The 15,383-nt window shown below is 39.3% G+C and overlaps 1 non-coding gene across 1 annotated transcript; it reads left to right on the top strand.

The window, feature by feature from the left end:
• The first annotated feature begins 1,565 nt into the window (after positions 1-1,565).
• LOC148555222 (small nucleolar RNA R71) lies at positions 1,566-1,673 on the top strand. Its single transcript, XR_015887286.1, has one exon. It is a non-coding gene; the product is annotated as a small nucleolar RNA R71 (small nucleolar RNA).
• The last annotated feature ends 13,710 nt before the right edge of the window (positions 1,674-15,383 follow it).

Genomic DNA, 15,383 nt, shown 5'->3' with positions numbered 1-15,383 from the left:
TGTGGGGGCTTGGGTTGACTCTGCTTTGAGAGAAGCTTTTCATGCTTCCTCTCCATGGTTGCAGAGGGAGATCCTTGAGTTTTAAACACAAGGGAGTCTTTATTCCATTGAAGGACTATTTCACCTCTGTCAACATCAATCACAGCTCTTGCTGTGGCCAGGAAAGGTCTTCCTAGGATGATGGATTCATCCTCTTCCTTTCCAGTATCCAGTACTATGAAATCAGCAGGGATGTAAAGGCCTTCAACCTTTACTAACACGTCCTCTACTTGTCCATAAGCCTATTTTCTTGAACTGTCTGCCATCTCTAATGAGATTTTAGCAGCTTGCACCCCATAGATTCCCAGTTTCTCTATTACAGAGAGGGGCATGAGGTTTATTCCTGAACCAAGGTCACATAGAGCCTTAAAGATTATGGTGCCTATGGTATAGGGTATTATGAACTTTCCAGGATCCTATCTCTTCTGAGGCAATGTCAGTTGATCCAGATCACTTAGTTCATTGATGAACAAGGGAGGTTCAACTTCCCAAGTATGAATGCCAAATAATTTGGCATTTAGCTTCATGATTGCACCAAGAAACTTGGCAGTTTGCTCTTCAGTAACATCCTCATTCTCTTCAGAAGAGGAATACTCATCAGAGCTCATGAAGGGCATAAGGAGGTTCAATGGAATCTCTTTGGTCTCTAGATGAGTCTCAGATTCCTTTGGTTCCTCAGAGGGAAGTTCCTTATTGGTCACTGGACGTCCCAGGAGGTCTTCCTCCTTAGGATTCACGTCCTCCTCTCCCTCAGTGGGTTCGGCCATGGTGCTTATGTCAATGGCCTTGCACTCTCCTTTTGGATTCTCTTCTGTATTGCTTGGGAGAGTACTGGGATGGATTTCAGTGATCCTTTTACTCAGCTGGCCCACTTGTGCTTCCAAATTTCTAATGGAAGACCTTGTTTCATTCATGAAACTCACAGTGGCCTTGGATAGATCAGAGACTAAGTTTGTTAGATTAGAAGTATTTTGTTCAGAGTTTTCTGTCTGTTGCTGAGTGGATGATGGAAAAGGTTTATTATTGTTAAACCTGTTTCTTCCACCATTATTAAAGCCTTGTTGAGGCTTTTGATCCTTCCATGAGAAATTTGGATGATTTCTCCATGATGAGTTATAGGTGTTTCCATAAGGTTCACCTAAGTAATTCACCTCTGCTATTGCAGGGTTCTCAGGATCATAAGCTTCCTCTTCATTAGAAGCCTCTTGAGTACTGTTGGATGCAGCTTGCATTCCATGCAAACTCTAAGAGATCATATTGACTTGCTGAGTCAATATTTTATTCTGAGCCAATATGGCACTCAGAGTATCAACTTCAAGAACTCCCTTCTTCATAGGCGTCCCATTATTCACAGGATTCCTTTCAGCAGTGTACATGAACTGGTTATTAGCAACCATGTCAATGAGTTCTTGAGCTTCTGCAGGCGTTTTCTTTAGGTGAATGGATCCACCTGCAGAAGTGTCCAGTGACATCTTTGATAGCTCAGATAAACCATCATAGAATATATCCAGGATGGTCCATTCTGAAAGCATGTCAGAAGGACACTTTTTGGTCAACTGTTTGTATCTTTCCCAAGCTTCATAGAGGGATTCACCTTCTTTCTGTCTGAAGGTTTGAACATCAGCTCTAAGCTTGCTCAGCTTTTGAGGAGGAAAGTACTTGGCTAAGAAAGCCGTGACCAGCTTATCCCAAGAGTTCAGGCTGTCTTTGGGTTGAGAATCCAACCATAATCTAGCTCTGTCTCTTATAGCAAAAGGGAAAAGTATGAGCCTGTAGACTTCAGGATCTACTCCATTAGTCTTAACAGTATCACATATCTGCAAGAATTCAGTTAAGAACTGAAAAGGATCTTCAGATGGAAGTCCATGAAACTTGCAGTTCTGCTGCATCAGAGAAACTAATTGAGGTTTCAGCTCAAAGTTGTTTGCTCCAATGGCAGGAATGGAGATGCTTCTTCCATGTAAATTGGAATTAGGTGCAGTAAAGTCACCAAGCATCTTCCTTACATTATTATTATTTTTGGCTGCAATCTCCTCTTCCTGTTCAAAAATTTCTGAAAGGTTTTCTCAGGATTGTTGTAATTTAGCTTCTCTTGATTTTCTCTTCAGAGTCCTTTCAGGTTCTGGATCTGCTTCCACAAGAATGTTCTTATCCTTGCTCCTGCTCATATGACAAAGAAGAAGGTACAGAAAAATAATAATAATAATAGAGATCCTTTATACCACAGTATAGGGATCCCTGTGTGAGTAGAAGAAGGGGGGAGACAAAGAATGTAATATAATGGAAGAAACACAACTGTGAGGATGGCAGAGATGTGAGATGAGATGTTAGGATATGAATGAATAAATTGAATAAGATGGGGGAGAAGGAATTTTCGAAAATAATGTTTGAAAAAGAGTTAGTGATTTTTGAAAATAGTTTTTGAAAAATGTTAGTATATTTCGAAAATTTTTAAAATAAAAAATAAAAATAAAAATAATTAGTTAATTAAAAAGAAATTTTTGAAAAAGAGGGAAGATATTTTCGAAAATTAGAGAGAGAGAGTTAGTTAGGTAGTTTTGAAAAAGTTAAGAAACAAACAAAAAGTTAGTTAGTTAGTTGAAACAAATTTTGAAAAGATAAGAAGTTAGGAGGTTAGGAAAGATATTTTGAAATCAAATTTTTGAAAAAGATAAGATAAGAAGATATTTTGAAAAGATATGCTAGGAATTAGTTTTGAAAAATATTTGATTTTTAAAATCTCAATTAATGACTTGATTCATAAGAAATCACAAGATATGATTCTAGAACTTAAAGTTTGAATATTTCTTAACAAGTAAGTAACAAACTTCAAATTTTTGAATCAAAACATTAATTGATTATGTTATTTTCGAAAATTTGATATAAAATTAAGAAAAAGATTTTTGAAAAATATTTTTGAAAATTTCGAAAATAACTAAGAATTTTGAAAAAGATTTGATTTTTGAAAAAGATTTTGAAAAAGATAAGATTTTCAAATTGAAAATTTGATTTGACTCATGAGAAACAATTTGATTTTAAAATTTTTTGAAAAAGTCAATCCAAATTTTCGAATTTGATGAGAGAAAAAGGGAAAGATATTTTTTTTTTTGATTTTTGGAATTTTTATGATGAGAGAGAAAAACACTAAAAAGATGCAATGCATGAAATTTTTAGATCAAAACATGTGATGCATGCAAGAATGCTATGAATGTCAAGATGAATACCAAGAACACTATGAATGTCAAGATGAACATCATAGACATAATTTTGAAAAACTTTTAATGTAAAGAAAACATGCAAGACACCAAACTTAGAATTCTTTAATGCTTAGACACTAAGAATTCAAGAATGCATATGAAAAACAATAAAAGACACAAAACAAAAAAATTCATGGAAGATAATAAAAGAACAGCTGATAAAGACATATGGATAAAAACTTGGTGCACGAATTATGAATCACACTTTTCACAACTCGTACCACTGACCAGCAAGTGCACTGGGTCGTCCAAGTAATACCTCACGTGAGTAAGGGTCGAATCCCACGGAGATTGTGAGTTTGAAGCAATCTATGGTTATCTTGTAAATCTTAGTCAGGAAGTCAATTATGTTTATCAGTTGAATTGCAAATAAACAATAGAGCATGGATTAAAGGTTACTTGTTATGCAGTAATGGAGAATATGTTGGAGTTTTGGAGATGATTTGTCTTCTGAATCTCTGCTTTCCTCTGTCTTCTTGTTCACGCACGCACGTCCTCCTATGGCAAGCTGTGTGTTGGTGGATCACCGTTGTCAATGGCTACCTTCCATCCTTCCAGTGAAAACTACGCTCACGCGCTCTGTCACAGCACGGCTAATCACCGGTTGGTTCTCGATCCGGTTGGAATAGGATTTACTATCCTTTTGCGTCTGTCACTAACGCCCAGCCTTCAGGAGTTTGAAGCTCGTCACAGTCATTCAATCCTTGAATCCTACTCGGAATACCACAGACAAGGTTTAGACTTTCTGGATTCTCATGAATGCCGCCATCAGTTCTAGCTTATACCACGGAGATTCTGATTAAGGAATCTAAGAGATACTCATTCAATCGTATATAGAACGGAGGTGGTTGTCAGGCACACGTTCATGATTTGAGGAAGATGATGAGTGTCACAAATCATCACCTCCATCACAGTTAAGCGCGAATGAACATCTTAGATAGGAACAAGCGTGTTTGAATGGAAAACAGAAATACTTGCATTAATTCATCGAGACACAGCAGAGCTCCTCACCCCCAACAATGGGGTTTAGAGACTCATGTCGTTAGAGAATACAAAGTTTTGATCTAAAAATGTCATGAGATACAAAATAAGTCTCTAAAAGTTGTTTAAATACTAAACTAGTAGCCTAGGTTTACAAAAAATGAGTAAACTATGATGGATGATGCAGAAATCCACTTCTGGGGCCCACTTGGTGTGTGCTGGGCTGAGACTTAAGTAATTCACGTGCAGAGGCCATTTGTGGAGTTGAACGCCAGTTTTTATGCCAGTTTGGCCGTTCAACTCCAGCTTTTGATCCTTTTCTGGCGCTGGACGCCAGAATTGGGCAGAGAACTGGCGTTGAACGCCAGTTTACATCATCTATCCTTGTGCAAAGTATGGACTATTATATATTGCTGGAAAGCCCTGGATGTCTACTTTCCAACGCAATTGGAAGCATGCCATTTCGAGTTCTGTAGCTCCAGAAAATCCACTTTGAGTGCAGGGAGTTCAGAATCCAACAGCATCAGCAGTCCTTTTTCAGCCTGAATCAGATTTTTGCTCAGCTCCTTCAATTTCAGTCAGAAAAGTACCTGAAATTACAGAAAAACACACAACTCATAGTAAAATCCAGAAATATGAATTTTTCCTAAAAACTAATGAAAATAGACTAAAAACTAACTAAAACATACTCAAAACTATATGAAATTAACCCCAAAAAGCGTATAAAATATCCGCTCATCACAACACCAAACTTAAACTGTTGCTTGTCCTCAAGCAACTAGATAAATAAAATAGAAGACTAATAGGTTGAGAAGCAATAATATCTCAGAGTTTTTGATTGAAGCTCAGGTTCTAATTAGATGAGCGGGACTAGTAGCTTTTTGCTTCTGAACAGTTTTGGCATCTCACTTTATCCATTGAAGCTCAGAGTGATTGGCATCTATAGGAACTTAGAATTCAGATAGTGTTATTGATTCTCTTAGTTCAGTGTGATGATTCTTGAACACAGCTTCTTTATGAGTCTTGGCCGTGGCCCTAAGCACTTTGTTTTCCAGTATTACCACCGGATACATAAATGCCACAGACACATAACTGGGTGAACCTTTTCAGATTGTGACTCAGCTTTGCTAAAGTCCCCAATTAGAGGTGTCCCGAGTTCTTAAGCACACTCTTCTTTTTGCTTTGGACCTTGACTTTAACCGCTCAGTCTCAAGTTTTCACTTGACACCTTCACGCCACAAGCACATGGTTAGGGACAGCTTGGTTTAGCCTCTTAGACCAGGATTTTAGTCCTTTAGGCCCTCCTATCCGTTGATGCTCAAAGCCTTGGGATCCTTTTCATTTGCCCTTGCCTTTTGGTTTTAAGGGTTATTGGCTTTTTCTGCTTGCTTTTTCTCTCTTTTTTTTTTTCTGCAAGCTTTGTTCTTTGCTGCTTTTTCTTGCTTCAAGAATCATTTTTATGATTTTTCAGATTATCAATAACATGTCTCATGTTCATCATTCTTTCAAGAGCCAACATATTTAACAATCTTAAACAACAAATCAAAAGACATATGCACTGTTCAAGCATTCATTCAGAAGACAGAAAGCATTGCCACCATATTTAACTAATTAGAATTTCTCTTATTAAAACTCGAAATTTTATTGCCTCTTATTCAAAAGATCTACTACTTTATTCATGTTTGCTGATGATGAGAAAAATAAACTATAGCTTAATTGGAGATAAAATCAAAATAGATACTAATTACTACTATATGACTTCTAAGGTAAACTTCTATAAGGACACTATCACAGAGTTAAGGCAGAAATTGGAAATTAACAACCTTTATTCTGGGGGAACGGGGGTTCCTCTGATCCTTGGGGTGCTTGGTCCTACAAGAGAAGACTTTTGGCGCTTCAATTCCCTTAAGTCACGCCCTTGCTCCTCTTGTTCTTTAAACATATAGGTCAGCATTTGACTGTGTTCCTTCTGTTCTTTTATTATTTGCTCCATAGCTTCCCGTATCTTGGTAACAGACGTCTCAAGATACTCCCAGTATTCAGATTGAGGGATCTCTGGGAGGAATTCCTGTGCTCTCTTCTTGATGGGATCCTCCTGTGCTTGTTGTTTTTCCATTGATGCTTTGGTTATAGGCTTCTCAATTGGGATATACTCAGTTATTCCCATCCTTACTCCAGCGTCCTTGCAGAGCAGAGAAATCACGCTTGGATAAGCCAACCTGGCCTCTTTAGAATTTTTGTTAGCAATTTTGTAGAGTTTAGTTGAAATCAGCTGATGAACCTCCACTTCCTTTCCCATCATGATGCAATGGATCATCACTGCTCTTTTAACTGTGACTTCAGAACGGTTGCTAGTGGGCAACAGAGAACGCCCAATGAAGTCCAGCCATCCTCTGGCGACTGGTTTGAGATCCTCTCTCTTGAGTTGATTTGGGACACCCTTTGTGTTGGTGGTCCACCTGGCTCCAGGGATACATATGTCCCCTAGAATCTTATCCAGGTCAATGTCTGCTCTCATCATCCTCCTGTTGAAGGAGTCTGGATCATCCTTTAGCTGAGGTAGCTTTAATATCTCTCTGATCTTGTCAGGGGTGGTATGAACAATCTTTCCTCTGACCATGGTCCGAAATTCATAGAAGGCAGTTCCAGATAGTTTTTGCTTGTCAGTCTGCCACATATTAGCATAGAACTCCTGGACCATATTCCTTCCTACTTTCGTTTCAGGATTAGCTAGGACTTCCCAGTTCCTGATTCGAATTTGCTCCTGGATCTCCGGATATTCATCTTTTTTCAGATCGAATCTAACTTCCGGGATCACTGATCTCAGACCCATTACTTTAAGATAATGGTCTGAATGTTCTTTAGATAAGAACTTCCCTAGATTCCAAAGTGGTTTTGGAACGCTCTCTTTCTTGCCTCTTGGAGTGGGTTGTTTTCCTTTAGGAGCCATGATCTTAGTGATCTCGGATAAACACACCAAACTTAGAGGTTTGCTTGTCCTCAAGCAAAAGAAAAGAAAGGAGAGGGATAGAAGGAGAGCTAGGTGCAATTGTTGATGGAGGAGGAGGGAGGCCGAACCGAAATTTAAAGGGATGGGGGGGTGGGTTTTCGAAAAATTGGAAAAGATAAGATAAAAAGATTGAGTTGAAAAAGATAAGATAGAAGATATAGTTTAATTTTGAAAATATATGATAGATTTTTGAAAAAGATAAATCTGAATTTTGAAAAAGATAATATGAAGATTTGAAAAAGATATGGATTAGTTGAAAAGTTTTTAGAGTGAAAAAGATAGATTTGTTTTCAGAAAAGATTTGAAAAGAGTTGGATTGAATTTGGAAAAATGGATTTTTAGAAATTAAGGATTTTAGAAATCAGGGTTCTTAACATGTTCATGTAAAAATCATGCATTGAAACATAAAATTTGAAATTAGAATGGAAATACGTGTGAAAAAATGGATTTGGCTCCTCCTTGCTATCCTGGCGTTTGAACGCCCAAACACTGCCTGTTTTGGGCGTTCAGTGCCCAAATGCTGCTCTCCTGGGCGTTCAACGCCCAACTGCTGCCATTACTGGCGTTCAACGCCCAGTGGGTGCCCCTTTCTGGCGTTGAACGCCCAGATTGCTACCATTACTGGCGTTCAACGCCCAGTGGATGCCCATTTTGGGCGTTGAACGCCCAAAATATACCTTTACTGGCGTTTTCTTGCCAGTGAGCTCTTTTTCTCTGTTTTGTGTGCCGAGGTCTTCTGTAAATGATTATTTACCTTGTTATCAATGAACTCTATATAAACAAATAAAAATAAAAATAGAAATAGGGCAAAATGCTTAGAGGATTATTGCCCCATGGCTGGGTTGCCTCCCAGCAAGCGCTTCTTTATTGTCTTTAGCTGGACCTTCCTGAGCTTTTAATCTAGCTTCAGCCTTGAGCATTCTTGCTCAATGTTGCCTTCAAGATAATGCTTGATTCTCTGTCCATTGACAGTGAACTTCTTATTAGAATCAATATCTTGAAGCTCCACATAACCATATGGTGATACACTTGTAATCACGTATGGTCCCCTCCACCGGGATTTCAATTTTCCGGGGAATAGCATGAGTCTAGAGTTAAACAACAGAACCTTCTGTCCTGGTTCAAAGATTCTAGATGACAGCTTTCTGTCATGCCACTTTTTTTATTTTTCTTTATAAAGCTTGGCATTTTCGAAAGCTGTGAATCTGAATTCCTCTAGCTCATTTAGCTGGAGCAATCGTTTTTCTCCTGCTAGTTTGGCATCAAAGTTTAGGAATCTGGTTGCCCAGTAGGCCTTATGTTCCAGTTCCATGGGCAGGTGACATGCCTTACCATACACGAGTTGGTATGGAGATGTTCCTATAGGGGTCTTGAATGCTGTCCTGTAAGCCCACAGAGCATCATCCAAGCTCCGTGCCCAATCCTTTCTACGGGTACTTACTGTTCGTTCCAGGATTCTCTTTAATTCTCTATTAGAGACTTCAGCTTGCTCATTGGTTTGTGGATGATATGAAGTGGCTATCTTTTGGCGAATTCCATACCGAACCATGGCAGAGTAAAGCTGTTTATTGCAGAAGTGAGTGCCCCCATCACTGATTAGTACTCTAGGGACACCAAACCTGCTAAAGATATGTTTCTGGAGGAACTTCAGCACTGTTTTAGTATCATTGTTGGGTGTGGCAATATCCTCAACCCATTTTGATACATAGTCAACTGCCACCAGAATATAAGTGTTTGAGTATGATGGTGGGAAAGGTCCCATGAAGTCAATTCCCCATACGTCAAACAACTCAATTTCCAAGATTCCTTGTTGAGGCATGGCGTAACCATGAGGCAGATTACCAGCTCTTTGGCAACTGTCACAATTACGTACAAACTCTCGGGAATCTTTATAGAGTGTGGGTCAATAGAAGCCACATTGGAGGACCTTGGTGGCTGTTCATTCACCTCCGAAATATCCTCCATATTGAGATCCGTGGCAATGCCACAGGATCCTCTGAGCTTCTTCTCTAGGCACACACCTACGGATAATTCCGTCTGCACATCTCTTAAAGAGATAAGGTTCATCCCACAAGAAGTACTTTGCATCAGTAATTAATTTCTTCTTTTGTATCCTGTTGTACTCCTTGGGTATGAACCTTGCAGCTTTATAGTTTGCAATATCGGCAAACCATGGTGCTTCTTGAATGGCAAATAAATGCTCATCAGGAAACGTCTTAGAGATCTCAAGAAAGGGGAGGGACGTCCCTTCCACTGGCTCTATCCGGGACAGATGATCAGCCACTTGGTTCTCTGTCCCTTTTCTGTCTCTTATTTCTATATCAAATTCTTGCAGAAGCAATACCCATCTAATGAGCCTAGGTTTTGAATCCTACTTTGTGAATAGATATTTAAGAGCAGCATGGTCAGTATACACAATCACTTTTGATCCTACTAAGTATGATCTGAACTTGTCAATGGCGTAAACCACTGCAAGTAGTTCTTTTTCTGTGGTTGTGTAATTTTTCTGGGCATCATTTAGAACGCGACTGGCATAATAAATGACATGCAGAAGCTTGTCGTGCCTCTGTCCCAATACTGCACCAATGGCATGATTACTGGCATCACACATTAGCTCAAATGGTAATGTCCAGTCTGGTGCAGAGATGACTGGTGCTGTGACCAGCTTAGCTTTCAGCGTTTCAAACGCCTGCAGGCACTCTGTGTCAAACACAAATGGTGTGTCAGGAGCTAGCAGATTACTTAGAGGTTTTGCGATTTTTGAAAAATCCTTTATAAACCTCCTATAGAATCCTGCATGCCCCAGAAAGCTTCTGATTGCCTTAACATTGGCAGGTGGTGGTAATTTTTCAATTACCTCTATTTTTGCTTGATCCACCTCTATTCCCTTGTTTGAGATTGTATGCCCAAGAACAATTCCTTCAGTCACCATGAAGTGACACTTTTCCCAGTTTAAAACTAGGTTGGTCTCTTGGCATCTTTTCAGAACAAGTTTCAGGTGATCAAGACAGGAACTGAATAAGTCTCCATATACTGAGAAGTCATCCATGAAGACTTCCAGAAATTTTTCCACCATATCAGAGAAAATAGAGAGCATGCATCTCTGGAAGGTACAGATGCTGATTCCTAGTAACTGTATCAATGAGCTCTTGAGCCTCTTCAATTGTCTTTCTCATGTGGATAGATCCACCAGCTGAGTAATCTAGAGACATCTGAGCTCCTTCTGCAAGCCCATAGTAGAAGATGTCTAACTGAACCCACTCTGAAAACATTTCAGAGGGGTATTTTCGTAGCATCTCTCTGTATCTCTCCCAGGCATCATAAAGAGATTCATTATCTCCTTGTTTGAAGCCTTGGATGTCCAGCCTTAGCTGTGTCATCCTTTTTGGAGGGAAATATTGATTCAGAAATTTTTCTGTCAGCTGTTTCCATGTCTTTATGCTGGCCTTAGGTTAGTTATTTAACCACCTCTTAGCTTGATCTTTTACAGCAAATGGAAACAGTAATAGTCTGTAGACATCCTGATCTATTTCCTTATCATGTACTGTGTCAGCAATTTGTAAAAATTGTGCCAGAAACTCTGTAGGTTCTTCCTGTGGAAGACCGGAATACTGGCAGCTTTGCTGCACCATGATAATGAGCTGAGGATTCAACTCAAAGCTACTGACTCCAATGGAGGGTATGCAGATACTACTCCCATATGAAGCAGTAGAGGGGTTAGAATATGACCCCAGAGTCCTCCTGGACTGTTCATTTCCACTTAGGTCCATAATGGAGAAAGGGGAGATGATGTAAAATAGAAAAAAATATTTTATTTATTTATTTATTTATTAATTTATTTTGAAAATAAAATAAATCAAAATAAAATAAATAAAAAATGAGTAAAAGATTTTCGAAAAAGTGAGGAGAGAGAAAGTGGTTAGGAGATTTTGAAAAAGATATGGTGATTTTTGAAAAATGTTTTAAATTTTGAAATAAAAATCTGAATTTTTAGAAATATATTTCGAAAAATTGTTTTTAAAATAGAGAGAAAAGATATTTTTGATTTTTAAGAGGAAAGAGAAAAATAATAAAATAGCACAAGATTTAAAATTTTTAGATCTAATGCTCCTTGTTTTCGAAAAATTTGGAGAGAAAACACCAAGGAACACCAAACTTAGAATTTTTAGAAAACCAAACCAAAATTTTCGAAAATCAAGGGAAATCAACAGGAAAACACCAAACTTAAAGTTTGGCACAAAATTTAATAGAGAAAATATTATTTTTGAAAAAGATTTTAAAAAGAGTGTACCAAACTGCCACGGGCATAGACTAATGCTCTAGCCAATTGGGCAGTAAATGTAACACTTGTTTTAAAGAAGGATATTTTTAACCAAGAACAATAATAAGAGACTCTAAACCAAAAAGAAAAATTTTCCTAATCTAAGCAACAAAACTATCCGTCAGTTGTTCAAACACGAACAATCCCCGGCAACGGCGCCAAAAACTTGGTGCACGAATTATGAATCACACTTTTCACAACTCGTACCACTAACCAGCAAGTGCACTGGGTCGTCCAAGTAATACCTTACGTGAGTAAGGGTCGAATCCCACGGAGATTGGTGGTTTGAAGCGATCTATGGTTATCTTGTAAATCTTAGTCAGGAAGTCAATTATGTTTATCAGTCGAATTGCGAATAACCAAGAGAGCATAAATTAAAGGTTACTTGTTATGCAGTAATGGAGAATATGTTGGAGTTTTAGAGATGCTTTGTCTTCTGAATCTCTGCTTTCCTCTGTCTTCTAATTCACGCACGCACGTCCTCCTATGGCAAGCTGTATGTAGGGGATCACCGTCGTCAATGGCTACATCCCATCCTCTCAGTGAAGAATATGATCACATGCTCTGTCACAGCACGGCTAATCATCTGTCGGTTCTCGATCATGCTGGAATAGGATTCACCCTCCTTTTGCGTCTGTCACTACGCCCAGCACTCGCGAGTTTGAAGCTCGTCACAGTCATTCAATCCCTGAATCCTACTCGGAATACCACAGACAAGGTTTAGACTTTCCGGATTCTCATGAATGCCGCCATCAGTTCTAGCTTATACCACGGAGATTCTGATTAAGGAATCTAAGAGATACTCATTCAATCGGGTATAGAACGGAGGTGGTTGTCAGGCACACGTTCATGGTTTGAGGAAGGTGATGAATGTCACGGATCATCACCTTCATCACAGTTAAGCGCGAATGAACATCTTAGATAGGAACAAGCGTGTTTGAATGGAAAACAGAAATACTTGCATTAATTCATCGAGACACAGCAGAGCTCCTCACCCCCAACAATGGGGTTTAGAGACTCATGCCGTCAGAGAATACAAAGTTCAGATCTAAAAATGTCATGAGATTCAAAATAAATCTCTAAAAGTTGTTTAAATACTAAACTAGTAGCCTAGGTTTACAAAAAATGAGTAAACTATGATGGATGATGCAGAGATCCACTTCTGGGGCCCACTTGGTGTTTGTTGGGCTGAGACTTAAGTAATTCACGTGCAGAGGCCATTTGTGGAGTTGAACGCCAGTTTTTATGCCAGTTTGGGCGTTCAACTCCAGCTTTTGATCCTTTTCTGGCGCTGGACGCCAGAATTGGGCAGAGAACTGGCATTGAACGCCAGTTTACGTCGTCTATTCTTGTGTAAAGTATGGACTATTATATATTTCTGGAAAGCCCTGGATGTCTACTTTCCAACCAATTGGAAGAATGCCATTTCGAGTTCTGTAGCTCCAGAAAATCCACTTTGAGTGCAGGGAGGTCAGAATCCAACAACATCAGTAGTCCTTTTTCAGCCTGAATCAGATTTTTGCTCAGCTCCTTCAATTTCAGTCAGAAAAGTACCTGAAATTACAGAAAAACACACAACTCATAGTAAAGTCCAAAAATATGAATTTTTCCTAAAAACTAATGAAAATAGACTAAAAACTAACTAAAACATACTCAAAACTATATGAAATTAACCCCAAAAAGCGTATAAAATATCCGCTCATCACCTCCCACCTAGCACTTTTCTTTAACGTCCTTAAGTTGGACAGTCCACAAGGTCAGTGCTCCTCTATTGCTGGGTCCTCCAGTAGGAAGATCTCTAGCTCCTTGTTGTTCTTCATCATGTCACCATGATATAGCTTCAAGTGGTGGCCATTGACTTTGAAGAAGTTGAGGCTTGAAGGATGACTCGGGTAGAAGACACCATATGGCTCTGCCTTCTCCACCCTAAACGGTCCTTCTCACCTTGATCTTAGCTTGCCTAGCATGAGTCTCAACCTTGAGTTATAGAGGGGGACGAGATCCCCAGCTCTAAACTCTCTTCTCTTGATATTCTTGTCATACACCGCCTTCACCCTCTCTTTGTAGAGTCTTGAGTTCTCGTACGCTTCCAAACGAAGGTACTCCAATTCTTGTAGCTGCAGCTTCCTTTCAGTCCCGGCTTCCCCCAAGCCTGAGTTGCATTTCTTCACCGCCCAGTAAGCTTTGTGCTCCACCTCCACTGAAAGGTGACAAGCTTTCCCGTAGACTAGGCGGAAGGGGCTCATTCCGATGGGTGTCTTGTAAGCTGTCCGATAAGCCCAAAACGCATCTGCAAGTCTAGTACTCCAGTTTCTCCTGTGAGGCTTCAAAATCGTCTCTAGAATGTGCTTTATCTCTCTGTTAGACACCTCGGCTTGCCCATTGGTTTGGGGATGGTAAGCCGTTGCTATCTTGTGAATAATACCATGCTTCTTCAACAGACCTGTCATTCTCCTGTTACAAAAAATGAGTGCCTTGATCACTCACGATTGCTCGTGGTGATCCAAAGCGACAGATAATATTATTTCGAACAAAAGTAACAACAACGTTAGTATCATTAGTACGGGTAGGAATTGCTTCCACCCATTTAGAACATAATCAACAGCTAACAATATGTATAAGAAACCATGAGAATTTGGAAATGGACCCATGAAATCAATACCCCAAGCATAAAAAATTTCACAGAACAACATAAGTTGTTGGGGCATCTTATCCCTCTTGGATATATTATCAAACCTTTGGCATTGTGGGCAAGATTCATAGAAAGCAGTTGCATCCTTAAAAAGTGTGGGCCACCAGAATCCACAGTCTAAAATTTTTTTAGCAGTTCTTTGAGGACCAAAATGTCCACCACTCTCAGAAGAGTGGCAGGCCTCTAAAATTGACTGGAATTCTGATTGTGGCACATACCTACTATTTATTTGGACTCGCTTTTAAGCTTGTCCCTTTGATGCTTAGTAAAATTAGGAGGAAAGGTACGACTAACCAAATAATTAGCTATAGGTGCATACCAAGGAACCACCTCAGATATTGCGTACAAGCTATCAAGTGGAAAAGAATCATTGATAGGAGTGGAGTCACTTTTAATATGTTCTAGGCGACTCAAATGGTCCGCCACTAAATTTTGGGAACCGTTCCTATCTTCGATTTCTAAATCAAATTCTTGCAGCAACAATATCCAACAGATTAACCTTGGTTTAGACTCCAAAATATACTACCACCTTAGTACCAAGTAAATAGGTTCGGAATTTATCCAAAGCAAAAACAATAGCTAAAAGCTCTTTTTCAGTGGTAGTATAATTAGACTGTGCACCATCTAGAGTCTTAGAAGCATAAGCAATTATATAAGGGTCCTTACCTTCGCGCTGAGCCAGTGCCGCTCTTACCGCATAATTGGATGCGTCACACATTATCTCGAACGGCCTACTCCAGTTAGGCCCTCTCACAATAGGAGCTTGGGTCAAGGCAATCTTTAGCTTATCAAACGCTTCTATGCAGTCTTCACTAAGCTCGAACTCAACGTCCTTCTGCAACAGTTGGGACAAAGGCAGTGCTACCTTACTGAAGTCCTTGATAAATCGCCAGTAGAAACCTGCATAACCAAGAAAAGAACGGACTTCCCTCACGAAGGAAGGGTAACGTAAACCAGAAATAACATCTACCTTTGCTGGATCAACAGAAATACCAGTATTAGAAAAAACATTTCCTAGAACAATACCTTGTTTTACCATAAAATGACATTTTTCAAAATTCAGTACAAGGTTTGAACTAACAC

The sequence above is a fragment of the Arachis ipaensis genome, chromosome B6 (genome assembly GCF_059453495.1).
Source record: "Arachis ipaensis isolate K30076 ecotype BB chromosome B6, ASM5945349v1, whole genome shotgun sequence".
Lineage (NCBI taxonomy): Eukaryota > Viridiplantae > Streptophyta > Magnoliopsida > Fabales > Fabaceae > Arachis > Arachis ipaensis.
The sequence above is the reverse complement of the archived record's forward strand: the minus strand, read 5'-3'. Positions and strand labels throughout refer to the sequence as shown.